Raw genomic sequence first — 19,745 nt, forward strand, 5'->3', positions numbered from 1 at the left:
TCCAGTATTCTTGCATGGAGAATTCCACGGACAGAGGAGCCTGGTGGGCTACAACCTGTGGAGTCGCAAAGAGTCAGACACCACTAAACAACTAACACACACAGGTATAACTAGTGTCATCACTGCCAATGATTTCTGCCCTAAGAAAAACAATGTTGGATAAAAGAGAGAGAGAGAGAAAAAAAAGAAAAGTAATGAAGAAAAACAAAAAAAGTTAAAAATAGGCTTTGTATAAAATGTCCATTCCTTTGCTAATCTCTGTGTATCTACTTTGTTAAAATTTGAGCAGAACTACTTTAATACTAAAAAATAAACAAAATCCCCTCACTACATAAACTACAAAGCATGGATTTAAAACCAGTATTTTAATATCTGAATATGACAATATTCCTTTGAGTGAAAACTAAACCTTAGAGAATATTTTCACTGATAGCTAAATCTCTTCATTTTATAAAGTTTTCTAAAAAAAAAAAAAAAAGTTTTCTCTTCATAGTTTATTCTGAAAAATAAAAAATTTGGTCTTGCCTAGAAAAGAGGACTCTCTCCCTGATTTTTGCTCAAAGTGTGGAATTTATTAGTTCAAGTCACTGTTGAGTTAAGAAGTAATTCTACCTACCAATAGCTGTTTCTGGAGAGCTACACAATATTATCAGGGCATCAGGCTCAGTTTTCTGCTGCATGGGTTGCACTTCAGGGATATCATGTGGTTGTGTTGACCCCTAACAACAAAGATCTTCATAGATCCAAGTGCAATGGAAAGAAACTATAATCATCCCTCAGTATTAGCAGGGGATTTGTTCCAGAAGCCCCATCTGCCATACCCAAATCGGATGTTCAAGTCTCATGTAAAATGGCATAATACAATGAATATAAGTGGCCCTCCATAACTGCAGGTTTCTCATTCACAGATTCAACCAACTGTGGATGACAAACCTGTGGATATAGAAGACTGAATGCATCTTTTTTTTATATTAGGAAAAGTCCCAGGATAAATTTTGATTAATTTAACTTGGTTTGCATGTCTATCTCTCAGCCAGTTATTGCGACTGAGAAAATGGAATATTACCAGTTGCCCAGATCTGGTTCATGTGCTTCACTTCAGATTTTATTAGGCAGTTGCCCCAGGTAAATCACAAACACAGAGCTGGGAGACAAGGAGACAAAGGAAAATCAGTGTGCTATTACCAAAAATAGGAGAAATCAATATTTGATGGGCAAAATCATAGATATCTATCTTAAGTGTTACCAGTGTCGTAAATGGATCCCTGTCTGCAGTATTGTGAGCACCTTGCTCTTCCATCTCCAATTGGAGATGTAATTATGTACATTTTTAATTTAGAGGAATAAGTATGAATTATTTTAATCATCGAGAAAGAAAATTAAAATCTGCTATGAAACAACCTATTTGTCTTGTCAAAATCCACATGGGCATCTTTAAAACTGCACATCTTTAAAAGGATTGCTAAATTAAAATTTTTCACTTTCCCCAGTGACTGTGTCCAGCCTTCATCGTGGCCCCACTTTCAAAGAAACTTATGCCTCCAAGCATTTTTATCCTCTTTTTGGATGAAGTTCAAGGTAGAGCTGACAGTTCTTCCCAAGTAGGTTTATCATTCTGGTCATCCTGTTTTCTACCCTTATGCTTAATTGTTTTTTCAGCAAACAATTTTGACCCTTCCTCTGTGCCTGTGGTTATATAAGGCACTGAGAATATAAATAAGCCCTTAAATTACATTTTAGCAGATCATGCACACAATTTAAAAATCACAAGCCAGAGTATAAAGTTGTATAAAGCTCTCCGTGGGGATGAGCAGACTACTTTATGGGAATGCCTAGGAGGGATACCGAATCCAAGAGACCTGAAGATTTAAGACTGGGTTTCTCTAGGGAGAGTGTTCCTGAGCTTAAGCAATGGTTAGGTAGCTAAACCTGCTCACCTTGAGAAGGATTTATTCACAAGGATGGATTTCTCTGCACAGGGTTTTGCCTGTTGCCAGACAGTGCAGAGAAGGTACAAACTGAAAAACTAATCTTGGGGAGAGGAATGACGTGGATGCTGGCATCATCCTATGAATTCTGTGCTGCCATTTTGCCTTGCCATTGACCTCAATCCCTCTCCTCAGAACCATAATGACTAATAAAAAAATAAAATCCCTTCACTAATAAAAGAGACTCCATTTCCTCTCTCCAAATGATACAAGGTTCAATGCTATAACTCTAACATTATTTTAAAACTTAACTGCAATATGCTTGTAGAAAGGATTTTCATACTTTTAACAGTAATTCTCTCTTTTTCACCAATTTCTTATATTTGATAGATCATCAAGGATGCCATTCATATTTTAGTGTGGTAATACAGTCTCTGAGAAACAATTCAGTCCTAAGCATTAATAAAAATCAAATTTTTAAAATAATTTTCACAACAAACACTGATGGGTTGCCAACCTCTTTAAAATGTCAGAACTTTTAAAAATTCAGACCTAAAATTAAAGAATGTACTAAAATATCATTGTATGATAAAAATAAAATGCATTGTCAAAATAAAATGTTAAAATACACATTAAATGTAAATTATTTAGTCTGGCAAATTTAAATTATATATTTGTTTAACCCAAGTCAGTTTTTTGAGTACAAACCTTTCACTTCACTGAAATTATTCTTTATACACAACTTTTTTGCACCTCACACTACAGGATTAATGTTGGGAGGTAAGCAGTGACCACATCTGTAGTATCAATAGCAGATTGATTATGAGGAATGTAATAAAAATAACAAAAACATACAAACATAAAATAACAACCACCACTAAAACTATATTATTTTTTGCATATATGTATGCTAAAGAGAGAATGATCCAGAATGATATTTTCTAAAGTATTTTAAAAACTGAAGAACTTAACTTTCTCTCTTGGCAGATAAGCAATACATAACTGAGATCTCTATGCTTCTCAAAGTCCCTCTATTTTGTGAAGTAAGCACATGATACACAATTTGACTGGAATCATTTTCAAAGTTGGAAAAGTTATAAATTTTAGTGACAAGAAAACCCAGGGCAGAAACTCCTTATGGAAAGAAACAAATTTGTTGAGAAAGTATGTTCCCTCATCCCACTCCACCAAGTAAAAATCTCACAAAAAGACTGAAAGGGTAGTAACAGGAGAGGTTTACAGATTCACTTTCTTCAAAAAGAATGACTTTAAATTTCATTACTTTATAGTGCATTCAATTTCTTTAAGAGTTTATTTTGTATACATGGAATAGCTAAGAATAAATGAAGTAAAAGGCTAGTTATAGATGATGATTCTTCACAAAGATTTATAGTTATAGTTCAAATTACCTTCTCAGTGACTATGTTTTCCAATTAAATTCTGAGAGCATTGCAACCAGCCTCATCATTTTGTGAGCTTATTGTTTTAGAAGATGTATTTATTTCATTCTTAAGAATCATGAATATACCTCCAAGAGTTTGTTATCAGGGAAGATCACTCTTGACATCATAAATAGCAACAACCACATTATGTGAGTATTTGTTTTCTGATGGTATGTATTCAGAAGTAATGTAATATTGTTAATCTATTTCCTGCAACTCTATTCCTAGAGTAAAGGTGTCTGAACAGAATGAGGTGTGGGGAGCCAGTTCACACTATCACCATGCTGCAAAGAAGATCATTAGAGGACTTCACATTCAAAATGGAGCTTATAAATCTAGCCTTGGTAAATTCAAAAAAATTGAAATCATTCCAAGCATCTTTTCTGACCACAATACAGTAAGATTAGATCTCAATTAAAGGAGAAAAACTATTAAAAATTCCAACATATGGAGGCTGAACAACATGATGCTGAATAACCAACAAATCACAGAAAAAATTTAAAAAGAAATCAAAATATGCATAGAAACGAATGAAAATGAAAACACAACAACCCAAAACCTGTGCTGCTGCTGCTGCTAAGTCGCTTCAGTCGTGTCCGACTCTGTGCGACCCCATAGATGGCAGCCCACCAGGCTCCCCCATCCCTGGGATTCTCCAGGCAAGAACACTGGAGTGGGTTGCCATTTCCTTCTCCAATGGGTGAAAGTGAAAAGTGAAAGTGAAGTCACTCAGTTGTGCCCGACTCTTTGCAACCCCATGGACTGCAGCCTACCAGGCTCCTCCATTCATGGGATTCTCCAGGCAAGAGTACTGGAATGGGGTGCCATTGCCTTCTCCACCCAAAACCTGTGGGACACTGTAAAAAGCAGTGCTAAGGGAAAAGTTCATAGCAATACAGGCATACCTCAAGAAACAAGAAAAAAGTCAAATAAATAACCTAACTCTACCCGTAAAGCAACTAGAAAAGGAAAAAATGAAGAACCCCAGGGTTAGTAGAAGGAAAGAAATCTTAAAAATTAGGGCAGAAATAAATGCCAAAGAAACAAAAGAGACCATAGCAAAAATCAACAAAGCCAAAAACTGGTTCTTTGAGAGGATAAATAAAATTGACAAACCATTAGCCAGACTCATCAAGAAACAAAGGGAGAAAAATCAAATCAATAAAATTAGAAATGAAAATGGAGAGATCACAACAGACAACACAGAAATACAAAAGATCATAAGAGACTACTATCAGCAATTATATGCCAATAAAATGGACAACGTGGAAGAAATGGACAAATTCTTAGAAAAGTACAACTTTCCAAAACTGAACCAGGAAGAAATAGAAAATCTTAACAGATCCATCACAAGCACGGAAATTGAAACTGTAATCAGAAATCTTCCAGCAAACAAAAGCCCAGGTCCAGACGGCTTCACAGCTGAATTCTACCAAAAATTTAGAGAAGAGCTAACACTTATCCTACTCAAACTCTTCCAGAAAATTGCAGAGGAAGGTAAACTTCCAAACTCATTCTATGAGGCCACCATCACCCTAATACCAAAACCTGACAAAGATGCCACCAAAAAAGAAAACTACAGGCCAATATCATTGATGAACATAGATGCAAAAATCCTTAACAAAATTCTAGCAATCAGAATCCAATAACACATTAGAAAGATCATACACCATGACCAAGTGGGCTTTATCCCAGGGATGCAAGGATTATTCAATATCTGCAAATCAATAGTGTAATACACCATATTAACAAATTGAAAAATAAAAGCCATATGATTATCTCAATAGATGCAGAGAAAGCCTTTGACAAACTTCAACATCCATTTATGATTAAAAAAAAACTCTCCAGAAAGCAGAAATAGGAGGAACATACCTCAACATAATAAAACCTATATATGACAAACCCACAGCAAACATTATCCTCAATGGTGAAAAATTGAAAGCATTTCCCCTAAAGTCAGGAACAAGACAAGGGTGCCCACTTTCACCACTACTATTCAACATAGTTTTGGAAGTTTTGGCCACAGCAATCAGAGCAGAAAAAGAAATAAAAGGAATCCAAATTGGAAAAGAAGAAGTAAAACTCTCACTGTTCGCAGATGACATGATCCTCTACATAGAAAACCCTAAAGACTCCACCAGAAAGTTACTAGAGATAATCAATGAATATAGTAAAGTTGCAGGATATAAAATCAACACACAGAAATCCCTTGCATTCCTATATGCTAATAATGAGAAAATAGAGAAATTAAGGAAACAATACCATTCACCATTGCAATGAAAATAATAAAGTATTTAGGAATAGATCTACTTAAAGAAACGAAAGACTTATATATAGAAAACTATAAAACACTGGTGAAAGAAATCAAAGAGGACACTAATAGATGGAGAAATATACCGTGTACATGGATCAGAAGAATCAATATAGTGAAAATGAGACTACTACCCAAAGCAATCTATAGATTCACTGCAATCCCTATCAAGCTACCAATGGTATTTTTCACAGAGCTAGAACAAATAATTTCAAGATTTGTATGGAAATACAAAAAACCTTTAATAGCCAAAGCAATCTTGAGAAAGAAGAATGGAACTGGAGGAATCAACCTGCCTGACTTCAGGCTCTACTACAAAGCCACAGTCATCAAGACAGTATGGTACTGGCACAAACTCAGAAATATAGATCAATGGAACAAAATAGAAAGCCCAGCGATAAATCCACGCACCTGTGGGCACCTTATCTTTGACAAAGGAGGCAAGAATACACAATGGATTAAAGACAATCGCTTTAACAAGTGGTGCTGGGAAAACTGGTCAACCATTTGTAAAATAATGAAATGAGAACACTTTCTAACACCATGCACAAAAATAAACTCAAAATGGATTAAAGATCTAAACGTAAGACCAGAAACTATAAAACTCCGTAGAGGAGAACATAGGGACAACACTCTCTGACATAAATCACAGCAGGATCCTCTATGATCCACCTCCCAGAATATTGGAAATAAAAGCAAAAATAAACAAATGGGATCTAATTAAACTTAAAAGCTTCTGCACAACAAAGGAAACTATAAGCAAGGTGAAAAGACAGCCTTCAGAATGGGAGAAAATAATAGCCAATGAAGCAACTGACAAACAACTAATCTCAAAAATATACAAGCAACTCCTGCAGCTCAATTCCAGAAAAATAAATGACACAATCAAAAAATAGGCCAAAGAACTAAATAGACATTTTTCCAAAGAAGACATACAGATGGCTAATAAACACATGAAAAACTGCTCAACATCACTCATTATCAGAGAAATGCAAATCAAAACCACAATGAGATACCATTTCACGCAAGTCAGAATGGCTGTGATCCAAAAGGCTACAAGCAATAAATACTGGAGAGGGTGTGGAGAAAAGGGAACCCTCTTACACTGTTGGTGGGAATGCAAACTAGTACAGCCACTATGGAGAACAGTGCAGAGATGCCTTAAAAAACTGGAAATAGAACTGCCTTATGACCCAGCAATCCCACTGCTGAGCATAAACACCAAGGAAACCAGAATTGAAAGAGACACGTGTATCCCAGTGCTCATCGCAGCACTGTTTATAACAGGCAGGACATGGAAGCAACCTAGATGTCCATCAGCAGATGAATGGATAAGAAAGCTGTGGTACATATACACGATGGTGTATTACTCAGCCATTAAAAAGAATACATTTGAATCAGTTCTAATGAGGTGGATGAAACTGGAACTTATTATACAGAGTGAAGTAAGCCAGAAAGAAAAACCCCAATACAGTATACTAACACATATATACAGAATTTAGAAAGATGGAAACAATAACCCTGTGTGTGAGACAGCAAAAGAGACACAAAATTATAGAACAGTCTTTTGGACTCTGTGGGAGAGGGAGAGGGTGGGATGATTTGGGAGAATGGCATTGAAACATGTATAATATCATATATTAAATGAATCGCCAGTCCAGGTTCAATGCATGATACTGGATGCTTGGGGCTGGTGCACTGAGATGACCCAGAGGGATGGTATGAGGAGGGAGGAGGGAGGGGGGTTCAGGATGAGGAACACATGTATACCTGTGGCAGATTCATGTTGATGTATGGCAAAAGCAATATAATATTGTAAAGTAATTAACCTCCAATTAAAATAAATAAATTTATATTTTAAAAAAAACGAAAACAAAATGGAGCTTATAAAGTAGAGTGACAATCTTTTTTCTTTTTGTATTTAAATAATTAATTTTAGAATAGGTTGTAGATTTACAAAAATCTGCAAAGTTAGTACAGAGGTTTCCTGTATGCTCCACACCCATTTCCCCTACTGCTAACATTTTACATTGCTGTGGTGCTTTTGTCACAAGTCAGAAACCAATATTGAAATTAACTAAACTCAGTACTTAATTAGAATTTTATTACATTTTTACTAACATCCTTTTCCTGTTCCAGAATCCTATCCAAGATACCTACTCACATTTAGTTTCCATGATTCCCTAGGCTGCTTAAGCTGTGACAATTTCTCAGACATTCCTTGTTTTTGATGACCTTGCAATTTGAGGAATACTGGTCAGGTATTTCGTAGAGTGTCCCTCCACTAGGGTTTGCCTGATGTTTTTCTCATTGTTAGACTGAGGTTATAAGCTTGGGGAGAAAGACCACAGAGATGAAATACTGTTCCAATTTTATCATGTCAAGGATTTATGCTGTTAACATGACATGTCACTGATGATGATAACTTTCATCATCTTAAGGTAAGAGTGTTTAACAAATTGTTCTCCAAAGTCAATTTACATTTCCTTTCCCTTCATACTATTCTCTTTGGAAGCAAGTAATTAGCATAGTCTACTCTTAAGGGTAAATAAGACCCTATTGCTGGGATAGATTGAAGGCAGAAGGAGAAGGGGACAACAAAGGATGAGATGGTTGAATGGCATCACTGACTTGATAGACATGAGTTTAAGCAAGCTCCGGGAGCTGATGATGATGGACAGGGAAGCCTGGTATGCTGCAGTCCATGGGGTCGCAAAGAGTCAGACACAACTGAGCGACTGAACTGAACCCATAAGGGGTGGGAATTTATGTTCCAGCTCCTTGAGGGGGAAGTATGGATATTTATTTTAAGCTTTTGGTTATGCTCTAACACCACTTTGTTTTATAAATTTTGTAGCTCAAATTGTTCCAGCTTTGACCATTGTATATATATATATCTATAAATATTTCTATATATCTACATTAAGATAGACATGAGTTCAACCTGATATCTCTACCTCTAAACCAGTACTTCTAGTTTATTCTAAACTTCTCCCCTTGCTCATTTGTAACCTTCCACTCCAAATAGGAGAAATCTGCCTCCCACTACCTGCCATCCAATTAGTTCCTTGTTCAATCCAATATATATGTACAGAGGTTTCAAACACATTAATCCATGCACAGAACCACTTACTGTTCTAGGAACATGCTGTTAATCTAATAGGAAAAAGATGGTTATTGTGTGCTTTTCTCAGCAGTCTGGATGGATTATGCATTCATCCCTGAACAACCTCAACAGCCAGGTGGCTGTAATGCTCTGACTGGTTAGGTTAGGTTGGAGGCCTATTCTGACACTGAACACAAAACACCTCAATAGGCAGTGAAGTAGGAAGTGATTCCTCCTTCAGAGAAAGGCAAAGAGATGCTGGGTGAGAAAAAAACACAATAATGTCTCTTACACTCATCTTTTAAGGTTCATCTCTAATTCCTTTAGCTCTATGAAGCCTTTTCTGATCATTCAATCATTTTCAAAATTCTCTCTCCTTTCATAGGAGTCTCATTAGCTGAACAACTCTTATTAAGTGGCTTTTGCATCCTTTTTCTGTTTCTGGATTGTTAATTTGCTCCTAATTCAGCTACATGTGCTTCATTGTTCCAAGCAGTGTGCTTAAAAATATTTCTAAAAGAATAAATGAACGACTTTCACATATATGTATTTAATTGGATTAACAAAAATGAAGCAGGTTAAGTTCTAGTACACCCTCCTCTTCTTTTCCTCAGGATGACAGAGTAAGGTCATGACCACACCTGGCGACAGGCCAATGCTAGGACATCTGTATCAACAAAAGACTCTCAGTTGTCAACTAAGTAGGACTAGAAATTCAGGCTTTGAATCCCCAATGCGTTATTTCATCTGCCTTTGAAGCAAATATCAACCACATTAAGAGGCTAAACATGTTTGTTCTGATTAAGACTTTGTAGCTCATACCCTAGAATTCGGTCACACGGACCATATTCCAAGACTACCAGCTTTGAATCAGTGGTGGCAATCAAGGATTGCATGTTTCCTAGGACCTAATCTGGATGAAGTATTGCTCTCATATCCCTTACTGAATAGTAGATGTTAAGTCTTATACTATAATTCCTGTAAGAATATAACTGTGAAGATACTAAGAAAAACTTACCTTCCTTTTTCTTGTCACTTTGGAAATCCCTATGGTATGAATCCCTTATGCTATATATCATTTTATATAATGACATAATTTTAAAAGTGAAAAGATACTTGGCACAGCCAAGTCAGGGCATAATTGTATACTCTCTAGAAAGTTCTATGTGGTTTGATAAGCAGTATTACAGAGAAAATTCCAAGTACTATATTTTATAAATGCCCATGCTTTGGTTATCAGAAGAATTGACTTGAAGCTTAGCTTGACTTTACCTAACCAGTGAACTCAAAGAGAAGCTAATTGTTGGTCTTGAAACATTTTCAGAATCAACTCCATATTATATTTTTTTCAGCTCTATTGAAGTATGATCAAGAAATTAAAAAGTACAGTGTACGATAGGATGCTTGATAAATGTATGCACTGTGAAATGATTACTATAGTCATTACCATAATCACAGACATATCTATCACCTGAAATAGTTACGTTTTAAAATTCATTTGTGGTGAGAACACTTGAGATCCACTGTCTTGGCAAATTTCAAGTATGCATTATTATTAAATATAATTACCATTCTGTACATTAGACCTCTAGAACTTATTCATACTATAAGGGAAAGTTTGCACCATTTGCTTAATATCTCCCTTTATCCCCACCCTTGAACTTCTAAGCATCATTTTATATTTTGTTATGCAGAGTTCCAATGAATGGCAAGAAGAGATAAGAAAGCCTTCCTCAGCGATCAATGCGAAGAAATAGAAGAAAACAACAGAATGGAAAGACTAGAGATCTCTAAGAAAATAAAAGATACCAAAGGAACATTTCATGCAAAGATGTGCTTGATAAAGGATAGAAATGGTATGGACTTAACAGAAGCAGAGAATATTAAGAAGAGGTGGCAAGAATACACAGAAGAACTGTACCAAAAAGATCTTCACAACCCAGATAATCATGATGCCGTGATCACTCACCTAGAGCCAGACATCCTGGAATGTGAAGTCAAGTGGGCCTTAGACAGCATCACTACAAACAAAGCTAGTGGAGGTGATAGAATCCCAGTAGAGCTATTTCAAATCCTGAAAGATGATGCTGTGAAAGTGCTGCCCTCATTATGCCAACAAATTTGGAAAACTCAGCAGAGGACACAGGACTAGAAAAGGTCAGTTTTCATTCTAATCCCAAAGAAAGGAAATGCCAAAGAATGTTCAAACTACCGCACAATTGCACACATCTCACACATTAGTAAAGTAATCCTCAAAATTCTCCAAGCCAGGCTTCAGCAATACATGAACCGTGAACTCCCTGATGTTCAAGCTGGTTTTAGAAAAGGCAGAGGAACCAGAGATCAAATTGCCAACATCCTCTGGATCATGGAAAAAGCAAGAGAGTTCCAGAAAAACATCTATTTCTCCTTTATTGATTATGCCCAAGCCTTTGACTATGTGGATCACAATAAACTGTGGGAAACTCTGAAAGAGGTGGGAATACCAGACCACCTGACCTGCCTCTTGAGAAACCTGTATGTAAGTCAGGAAGCAATAGTTAGAATTGGACATGAAAAAACAGACTGGTTCCAAATAGGAAAAGGAGTACATCAAGGCTGTATACTGTCACCCTGCTTATTTAACTTCTATGCAGAGTACATCATGAGAAAGGCTGGGCTGGAAGAAGCACAAGCTGGAATCAAGATTGCTGGGAGAAATATCAATAACCTCAGAAATGCAGATGACACCACCCTTATGGCAGAAAGTGAAGAGGAACTAAAAAGCCTCTTGATGAAAGTAAAAGAGGAGAGTGAAAAAGTTGGCTTAAAGCTCAGAAAGTTCAGAAAACAAAGATCATGGCATCTGGTCCCACCACTTCATGAGGAAATAGATGGGGAAACAGTGAAAACAGCATCAAACTTTATTTTGGGGGGCTTCAAAATCACTGCAGATGGTGATTGCAACCATGAAATTAAGAGACACTTACTCCTTGGAAGGAAAGTTATGACCAACCTAGATAGCATATTGAAAAGCAGAGACATTACTTTGCCAACAAAGGTCCATTTAGTCAAGGCTATGGTTTTTCCAGTAGTCATGTATGGATGTGAGAGTTGGATTGTGAAGAAAGCTGAGCACCGAAGAATTGATGCTTTTGAACTGTGATGTTGAAGAAGACTCTTGAGAGTCCCCTGGACTGCAAGGAGATCCAACCAGTCCATCCTAAAGGATATCATTCCTGGATGTTCTTTGGAAGGAATGATGCTAAAGCTGAAACTCCAGTACTTTGGCCACCTCATGTGAAGAGTTGACTCATTGGAAAAGACTCTGACGCTGGGAGGGGTTGGAGACAGGAGGAGAAGGGGATGACAGAGGATGAGATGGCTGGATGGCATCACCGACTCAATGGACGTGAGTTTGAGTGAACGCTGGCAGTTGGTGATGGACAGGGAGGCCTGGCGTTCTGTGATTCATGGGGTCGCAAAGAATCGGACACAACTGAGCTATTGAACTGAACTGAACTGAATGATGATTCTGATTTTCTTTTATTTTATTCAATATATGAGATTACCTGATATTTTTATATCTGTGTCTGACCTGTTCAATGTCCTCCAGATCCATGCATTTTATCACTAATGGCAAGATTTCCTTCTTTAAGGCTGAATCGTATTCCACCATATATCACACATTTTCTTTATCCACACATCCACTAAGCTACACTTATGCTGTTTCCTTATCTTTTCTACTGTGAATAATGCTGGAAATACACATATATCTTCAAGATCCTGTTTTCATTTCCTCCGGCTATATACCCAATCCTCTGGGATTGCTGGATCATGTGGTAGTTCTGTTTTTAAGTTTTTTGAGGAACCTCAAAATATTGTTTTTGAGGAACCTCAAAACATTGTTTTTGAGGAACCTCAAAACATTGTTTTCCACAATATTTGTGCTGATTTTCATTTCTAACAAACAGTGCAGAAGGGTTCTCTTTCTCCACCTTTGAACTTGGATGGCCTCAGCCTGCAGCAGCTTGAAACAGGATTTTGGTTCCCAGGCCAGAGACTGAAGTCTAGCTGCAGCGGTGAGAGCACTGAAATCTAGCCTCTAGATGACCAGGAACCAGTGGCCAGTGGCAAGCCCTGTTAGCTTTGCAGAAGTGAATTTCCACAAAAAGATGGAAAGTAATGAGACAAGTAAGTGTTCATACAGAAGCAAAAGAGTACATGTGAACTCACTCACATGGGCAGTCTCAGAGAGTGTAGTGCCCTTGTGGTAGTTTGAATCATCAGTTCAGTTCAGTTCAGTTGCTCAGTCAGGTCCAACTCTTTGCGACCTCATGAATTGCAGCACATCAGGACTCCCTGTCCATCACCAGCTCCCAGAGTTCACTCAAACTCATGTCCATCATGTTGGTGATGCCTCCAGCCATCTCATCCTCTGTCGTCCCCTTCTCCTCCTGCCCCCAATCCCTCCCAGCATCAGGGTCTTTTTTAATGAGTCAACTCTTCACATGAGGTGGCCAAAGTACTGGAGTTTCAGCTTTAGCATCATTCCTTCCAATGAACACCCAGTACTGGTCTCCTTTAGGATGGACTAGTTGTATCTTCTTGCAGTCCAAGAGACTCTCAAGAGTCTTCTTCAACATCACAGTTCAAAAGCATCAATCCTTTGGTGCTCAGCTTTCTTCACAGTCCAACTCTCACATGCATACATGACCACTGGAAAAACCATAGCCTTGACTAGTCGGACCTTTGTTGGCAAATTATGTCTCTGCCTTTGAATATGCTATCCAGGTCATAACTTTCCTTCCAAGGAGTAAGTGTCTTTTAATTTCATGGCTGCAATCACCATCTGCAGTGATTTTGGAGCCCCCCAAAATAAAGTCTGACACTGTTTCCACTGTTTCCTCATCTATTTCCCATGAATGGGACCAGATGCCATGATCTTCATTTTCTGAACGTTGAGCTTTAAGCCAACTTTTTCACTCTCCTCTTTTACTTTCATCAAGAGGCTTTTTAGTTCCTCTTCACTTTCTGCCATAAGGGTGGTGTCATCTGCATTTCTGAGGTTATTGATATTTCTCCCAGCAATCTTGATTCCAGCTTGTGCTTCTTCCAGCCCAGCCTTTCTCATGATGTACTCTGCATAGAAGTTAAATAAGCAGGGTGACAGTATATAGCCTTGATGTACTCCTTTTCCTATTTGGAACCAGTCTGTTGTTCCATGTCCAGTTCTAACTGTTGCTTCCTGACCTGCATATAGGTTTCTCAAGAAGCAGGTCAGCTGGTCTGGTATTCCTATCTCTTTCAGAATTTTCCACAGTTTCTTGTGATCCACACAGTCAAAGGCTTTGGCAGTCAGTAAAGCAGAAATAGATGTTTTTCTGGAACTCTCTTGCTTTTTCCATGATCCAGCAGATGTTGGCAATTTGATCTCTGGTTCCTCTGCCTTTTCTAAAACCAGCTTGAACATCTGAAAGTTCACGGTTCACGTATTGTTGAAGCCTGGCTTGGAGAATTTTGAGAATTACTTTACTAATGTGTGAGATGAGTCCAATTGTGCAGTAGTTTGAGCATTCTTTGGCATTGCCTTTCTTTGGGATTGGAATGAAAACTGACCTTTTCCAGTCCTGTATCCACTGCTGTGTTTTCCAAATTTGCTGGCATATTGATTGCAGCACTTTCACAGCATCATCTTTCAGGATTTGAAATAACTCAACTGGGATTCCATCACCTTCACTAGCTTTGTTCATATTGATGCTGTCTAAGGCCCACTTGACTTCACATTCCAGGATGTCTGGCTCTAGGTGAGTGATCACACCATCGTGATTATCTGTATTGTAAAGATCTTTTTGGTACAGTTCTTCTGTGTATTCTTGCCACCTCTTCTTAATATTGTCTGCTTCTGTTAGGTCCATACCATTTTGTCCTTTATCAAGTTTGAATCATAGGGCATTTCTTATAGGTTTCCTCTGGCCAGTCGTCTTGTTTGCCTGGCTCTCAGTCCATATTTGGTTTGTCTCAGGTTTCTCCCTGTGTGCATGCACATCTCTTAGCTAAGATGAAGTCTAGTGAAAAGGTCTATAGGTAGGCTGACATCCCCTATTATGAGGTAGTGGCCCCTCCTTCTTTGACCCTTGAGGAGGCTTTCTGTGCATGCATAGTTGGGAAGGTCTCCTTGACTTCGAGAATGAGAAATATATGGTCTCTTTATCTCTCATCTCTTATATGGGCAGGGCTCAGCTCCTCCTCTCTCCTTCTATTATCTTCATGCTGGAGTATCTATTCACAGGGGTTAAACCCAGCTGCTCAGTCTGGAGCCCATCTATCTCCTGCCTCATATACTCAACAAGACTTGTTATCTTTTGATTTTTTGATAATTATTCTTGTTGTTCAGTCACCAAGTCCTGTCTGACTCTTTGCAACCCCATGGACTGTAGCATGCCAAATTTCCCTGTCCTTCACCATCTCCCGGAGCATGCTCAAACACCGTCCATTGAGTTGGTGTTGCCATCCAATCATCTCATTCTCTGTCACTCCCTTCTCCTACTGCCCTCAATCTTTCCCAGCATCAGGGTCTTTTCCAATGAGTAAGTTCTTTGCATCAGGTGGCCAAAGTATTGGAACTTCAGCTTCAGCATCAGTTCTTCCAGTGGATATTCAGGGTTGATTTCTTTTAGGATTGACTGGTTTGACCTCCTTTCTGCACAAGGGACTCTCTCCAAACCACATTTCAAAAGCATTAATTCTTTGGGATTCAGCCTACTTCATGGTCCAACTCTCACATCTGTACTTGACTACAGGAAAACCACAGCTTTGACTATATGAACTTTTGCAGGCAAAGTTATCTCTTCGTTTGCTAATACACTGTCAAGATTTGTCATTGCTTTTCTTCCAAGGAGCAAGCATCTTCTAATTTTATGGCTGCAGTCACCATCCACCGTGATTTAAAGTCTGTCACTGTTTCCATTGTTTCCCCGTCTATTTGCCATGAAGTGATGGGACCAGATGCCATGATCTTCATTTTTTGAGTGTTGAGCTTTAAGCCAGCTTTTTCATTTTCTTCTTTTTTCTTCATCAAGAAGCTCTTTGGTTCCTCTTCGCTTTCTGCCTTTAGTGTGCTATCATCTGCAAATCTAAGGTTGTTGATATTCTCCCAACAATCTTGATTCCAGATTGGGATTAATCCAGCCCAGCACTTAGCATGATATATTTGCATATACTTTAAATAAGCCAGGTGACAATATACAGCCTTGATGAAGTTCTTTCTCAATTTTGAATCAGACCATTGTCCCACGTTTGGTTCTAACTGCTGCTTCTTGACATGCATATGGGTTTCTCAGGAGGCAGGTAAGGTGGTCTGGTATCCCCATCTCTTTAAGAATTTTCCACAGTTAACTGTGATCCACACAGTTAAAGGCTTCAGCATAATCAGTGAAGCAGAAGTAGTGCTTTTCTGGAATTCTTTTACTTTTTCTATAATATAGCATATGTTGGCAATTTAATCTCTGGTTCCTCTGCCTTTTCTAAATCCAGCTTGAACATCTGGAAGTTCACAGTTCATGTACTGCTGAACCCTAACTTGAAGGATTTTGAACTTAATTTTGTTGACCTGTGAAATGAGTGCAATTGTATAGTAATTTGAGCATTCTTTAGCATTGCTTTTCTTTGGGATTAGAATGAAAACTGACCTTTCCCAGTCCTGTGGTCACTCCTGAGTTTTCCAAATTTGCTGGCATACTGAGTGCAGCACTTTCATAGCATCATATTCTAAGATTTGAAACAGCTCAGCTGGAATTCCATCACTTCCACTAGCTTTGTTTGTAGTAATGCTTCCTAAGGCCCACTTGACTTCACAATTCAAGATGTCTGGCTCTAGGTGAGTGAACCCATCATTGTGGTTAACTGAGCCATTAAGAGCTTTTTTGTAGAGTTCTTCTGTGTATCCTTGCTGCCACCTCTTCTTAATATCTTCTGCTTCTGTTAAGTCCTTGCCATTTTTGTCCTTCATTGTACCTGTCTTTGTATGAAATGTTCCCATGGTAACTTCAATTTTCTTAAAGAGGACTCTAGTCTTTCCCATTGCATTGCTTTTCCCTATTTCTTCGCATTGCTCACTTAAAAAGCTTTCTTATCTCTTTGCTATTCTTTGGAACTCTGCACTGAGTTTGCTATTTCTTTCCCTTTCTACTGATTGCCTTTTGCTTCTCTTCTTTTCTCAGCTACTTGCAATCCCTCCTCAGACAGCCACTTTAGCTTTTTGCATTTCTTTTCTTGGGGATGGTTTTGGCCACTGCCTCCTGTACAGTGTTACTTCTTCAGATACTCTTATCAGATCTAATCCGTTGAATCTATTTGTTTCCTCTGTATAATCATGAAATTTGATTTATGTCTTATCTGAATGGCCTAGCGGTTTTCCCTACTTTATTCAATTTAAGTCTGCATTTTGCAATAAGGAGCTCAAGATCTGAGCCACAGTCAGCTCCAGGTCTTGTTTTTTCTGACTGTATAGAGCTTCTCTCATCTTTCGCTGCAAAAATATAATCAATCTGATTTCAGTATTGACCATCTGGTGATGTCCATGTGTAGAGTTGTCTTTTGGGTTGTTTGAAGTGGGTGTTTGCTATAACCAGTGTGTTCTCTTGGCAAAACTGTTAGCCTTTGCCCTGCTTCATTTTATACTCCAAAGCCAAACTTGCCTGTTATTCTGGGTTATCTCCTGACTTCCTACTTTTGCATTCCAATCCCCTCTGATTAAAAAGACAACTTTTGGGGGTGTTAGTTCTAGACGGTCTTATAGGTCTTCACAGAACCATTCAACTTTGGCTTTTTTGGCATTAGTGTTTGAGGCATAAACTTGGATAACTGTGATATTGAATGGTTTGCCTCAGAAATGAACAGAGATCATTCTGTCATTTTTGAGACTGCATTCAAGTCCTGCATTTCAAATTCTTATGTTGACTATGAAGGCTTCTCCATTTCTTCTAAAGGATTCTTGCCCACAGTAATATGTATAATGGTCATCTCAATTAAATTTGCCCATTTCTGTCCATTTTAGTTCACTGATTCCTAAAAATGTTGACGTTTACTCTTGCCTTCTGTTTGACCACATCCAATTTACCTTGATTCGTGGACCTAATATTCCAGGTTCCTATGCAATATTGCTATTTACAGCATCAGACTTTACTTTCACTACCAGACACATCCACAGCTGGGCATAGTTTCCGCTTTGACAGCCTCATCATTTTTTTTTTTTTCCAGCTATTTCTCCACTCTTTCCCAGGAGCATATTGGAAATCTACTGACTTGGAAGGCTCAGGGATTCCCAGTTCCTTTGCTGGATCCCCAGATTGAGAGGTCTGATGTGGAGTCTAGAACCTTTGCAACAGTGTGTGAACTTTTCTGGTATGACTGTTCTCTAGTTTGTGGGTCACCCACCCAGCAGCTCTGTGATAAGCTACAGGATCTATGGTGGGGCTAAATGGTGACCTCCTCCAAGAGGATTTATGCCAACACACCACACCTTCCAAGACTACTGTTGCCAGTGCCCCTGTCCCCACAGCAGGTCACTGCTGACCCATGTCTCTGCAGGAGACTCTTCACAGGCAGATCTGGCTCAGCCTCTTGTGGGGTCACTGCTCCTTTCCCCTGGGTTCCAGTGCACACAAGGCTTTGTTTGTGCTGCCCCAAGTCTCTGTTTCCCCCAGTCCTGTGGAAGTTCTGTAATCAAATTCTGCTAACCTTCAAAGGCAGGTTCCCTGGGGATTCTCAGTCCCTTTGCTGGATCCCTAGGTTGGGAAGTCTGATGTGGGGCCTAGTAGTAGTTGTTCTAAGGTTTGAAGTGATAGCTCATTGTGGTCTTAATTTTCATTTTTTGGTGATAGTGATGTTCAGTATCTTTTCATATATTTGCTGTCCATTTGTATGTCTTCTTGAGAAAAATGACATTTAGATCTTTTGCCCAATTTTTAAATTGGGTTATTTGGTTTTGCTTTAGTTATGAGTTATCTGAGTTGTCTTATATATTTTGGATATTAACCCCTTCTCCTATAGACATCTTGCAAGTATTTTCTCCAATTCCATAGGATACATTTTCATTTTTGTTGATGGTTTCTTTTGCAGCAAGAAAACATTTTAGTTTAATGTAGTCCACTTGTTTATTTTTTGCTTGTGTTGCCCATGTTTTTAGTATCAGATCCCGCCCCCCCAAAAAAAACACTGACAAGGCCAATATCAAGGAGTTGTTTCCTAATGTTTCCTTCTTTTAGGCCTTATATGTTTATAATTTTATTTGTTTATTTTTGGCTATGCTGGGTCTTCATCGCTGTGCAGGCTCTTCTCTAGTGGCAAGCACAGGCTACTCTTCATTGCAGTGACAGGCTTCTCATTGTGGTGGCTTGTCTTGTTGCAGAGGGTGGACTCTAGCGCACTGGCCTCAGTTGCGGCATGTGGGCTCAGTAGTTGTGGTTCCTGGGCTCTAGAGTCCAGGCTCAACAGTTGTGGTGCACAGGCTTAGTTGCTCTGTGCCATGTGGGATTTTCTTGAACTATGGATTGAGCCTATGTCTCCTGCATTGGCAGGGAGAATCATCACCACTGAGCCTTTAGGGAAGCCCTAGGCCTTATGTTTAAATCTTTAACTCATTTTTATGCTTGAGGTTTTTTGTTTGTTTGTTTGTTTTGTAAAGTAAGGGTCTGATTTGGTTTCTTTTGCATGTGGCTATCCACTTTTCCCAACAGCATTTATTGACAAAAGACTGTCCTTTCTCCATTATGCATTTGTGGTTCCTCTGCCAAAAATTAGCTAACTGTATATGTGTAGGTAAATTTCTGGGTTCTCTATTCTGTTCCATTGTTCTGGGCCTGTTTATTTTACACAAGCACTGACCATACTGTTTTGATTATTATATCTTTGTAATATCATTTTAAATCAGAAAGTGTAATGTTTCCAGCTTTGTTCCTGTTAAGGATTGCTTTTGC

The sequence above is a fragment of the Oryx dammah genome, unplaced genomic scaffold (genome assembly GCF_014754425.2).
Source record: "Oryx dammah isolate SB20612 unplaced genomic scaffold, SCBI_Odam_1.1 HiC_scaffold_4, whole genome shotgun sequence".
Taxonomy (NCBI): Eukaryota; Metazoa; Chordata; class Mammalia; order Artiodactyla; family Bovidae; genus Oryx; species Oryx dammah.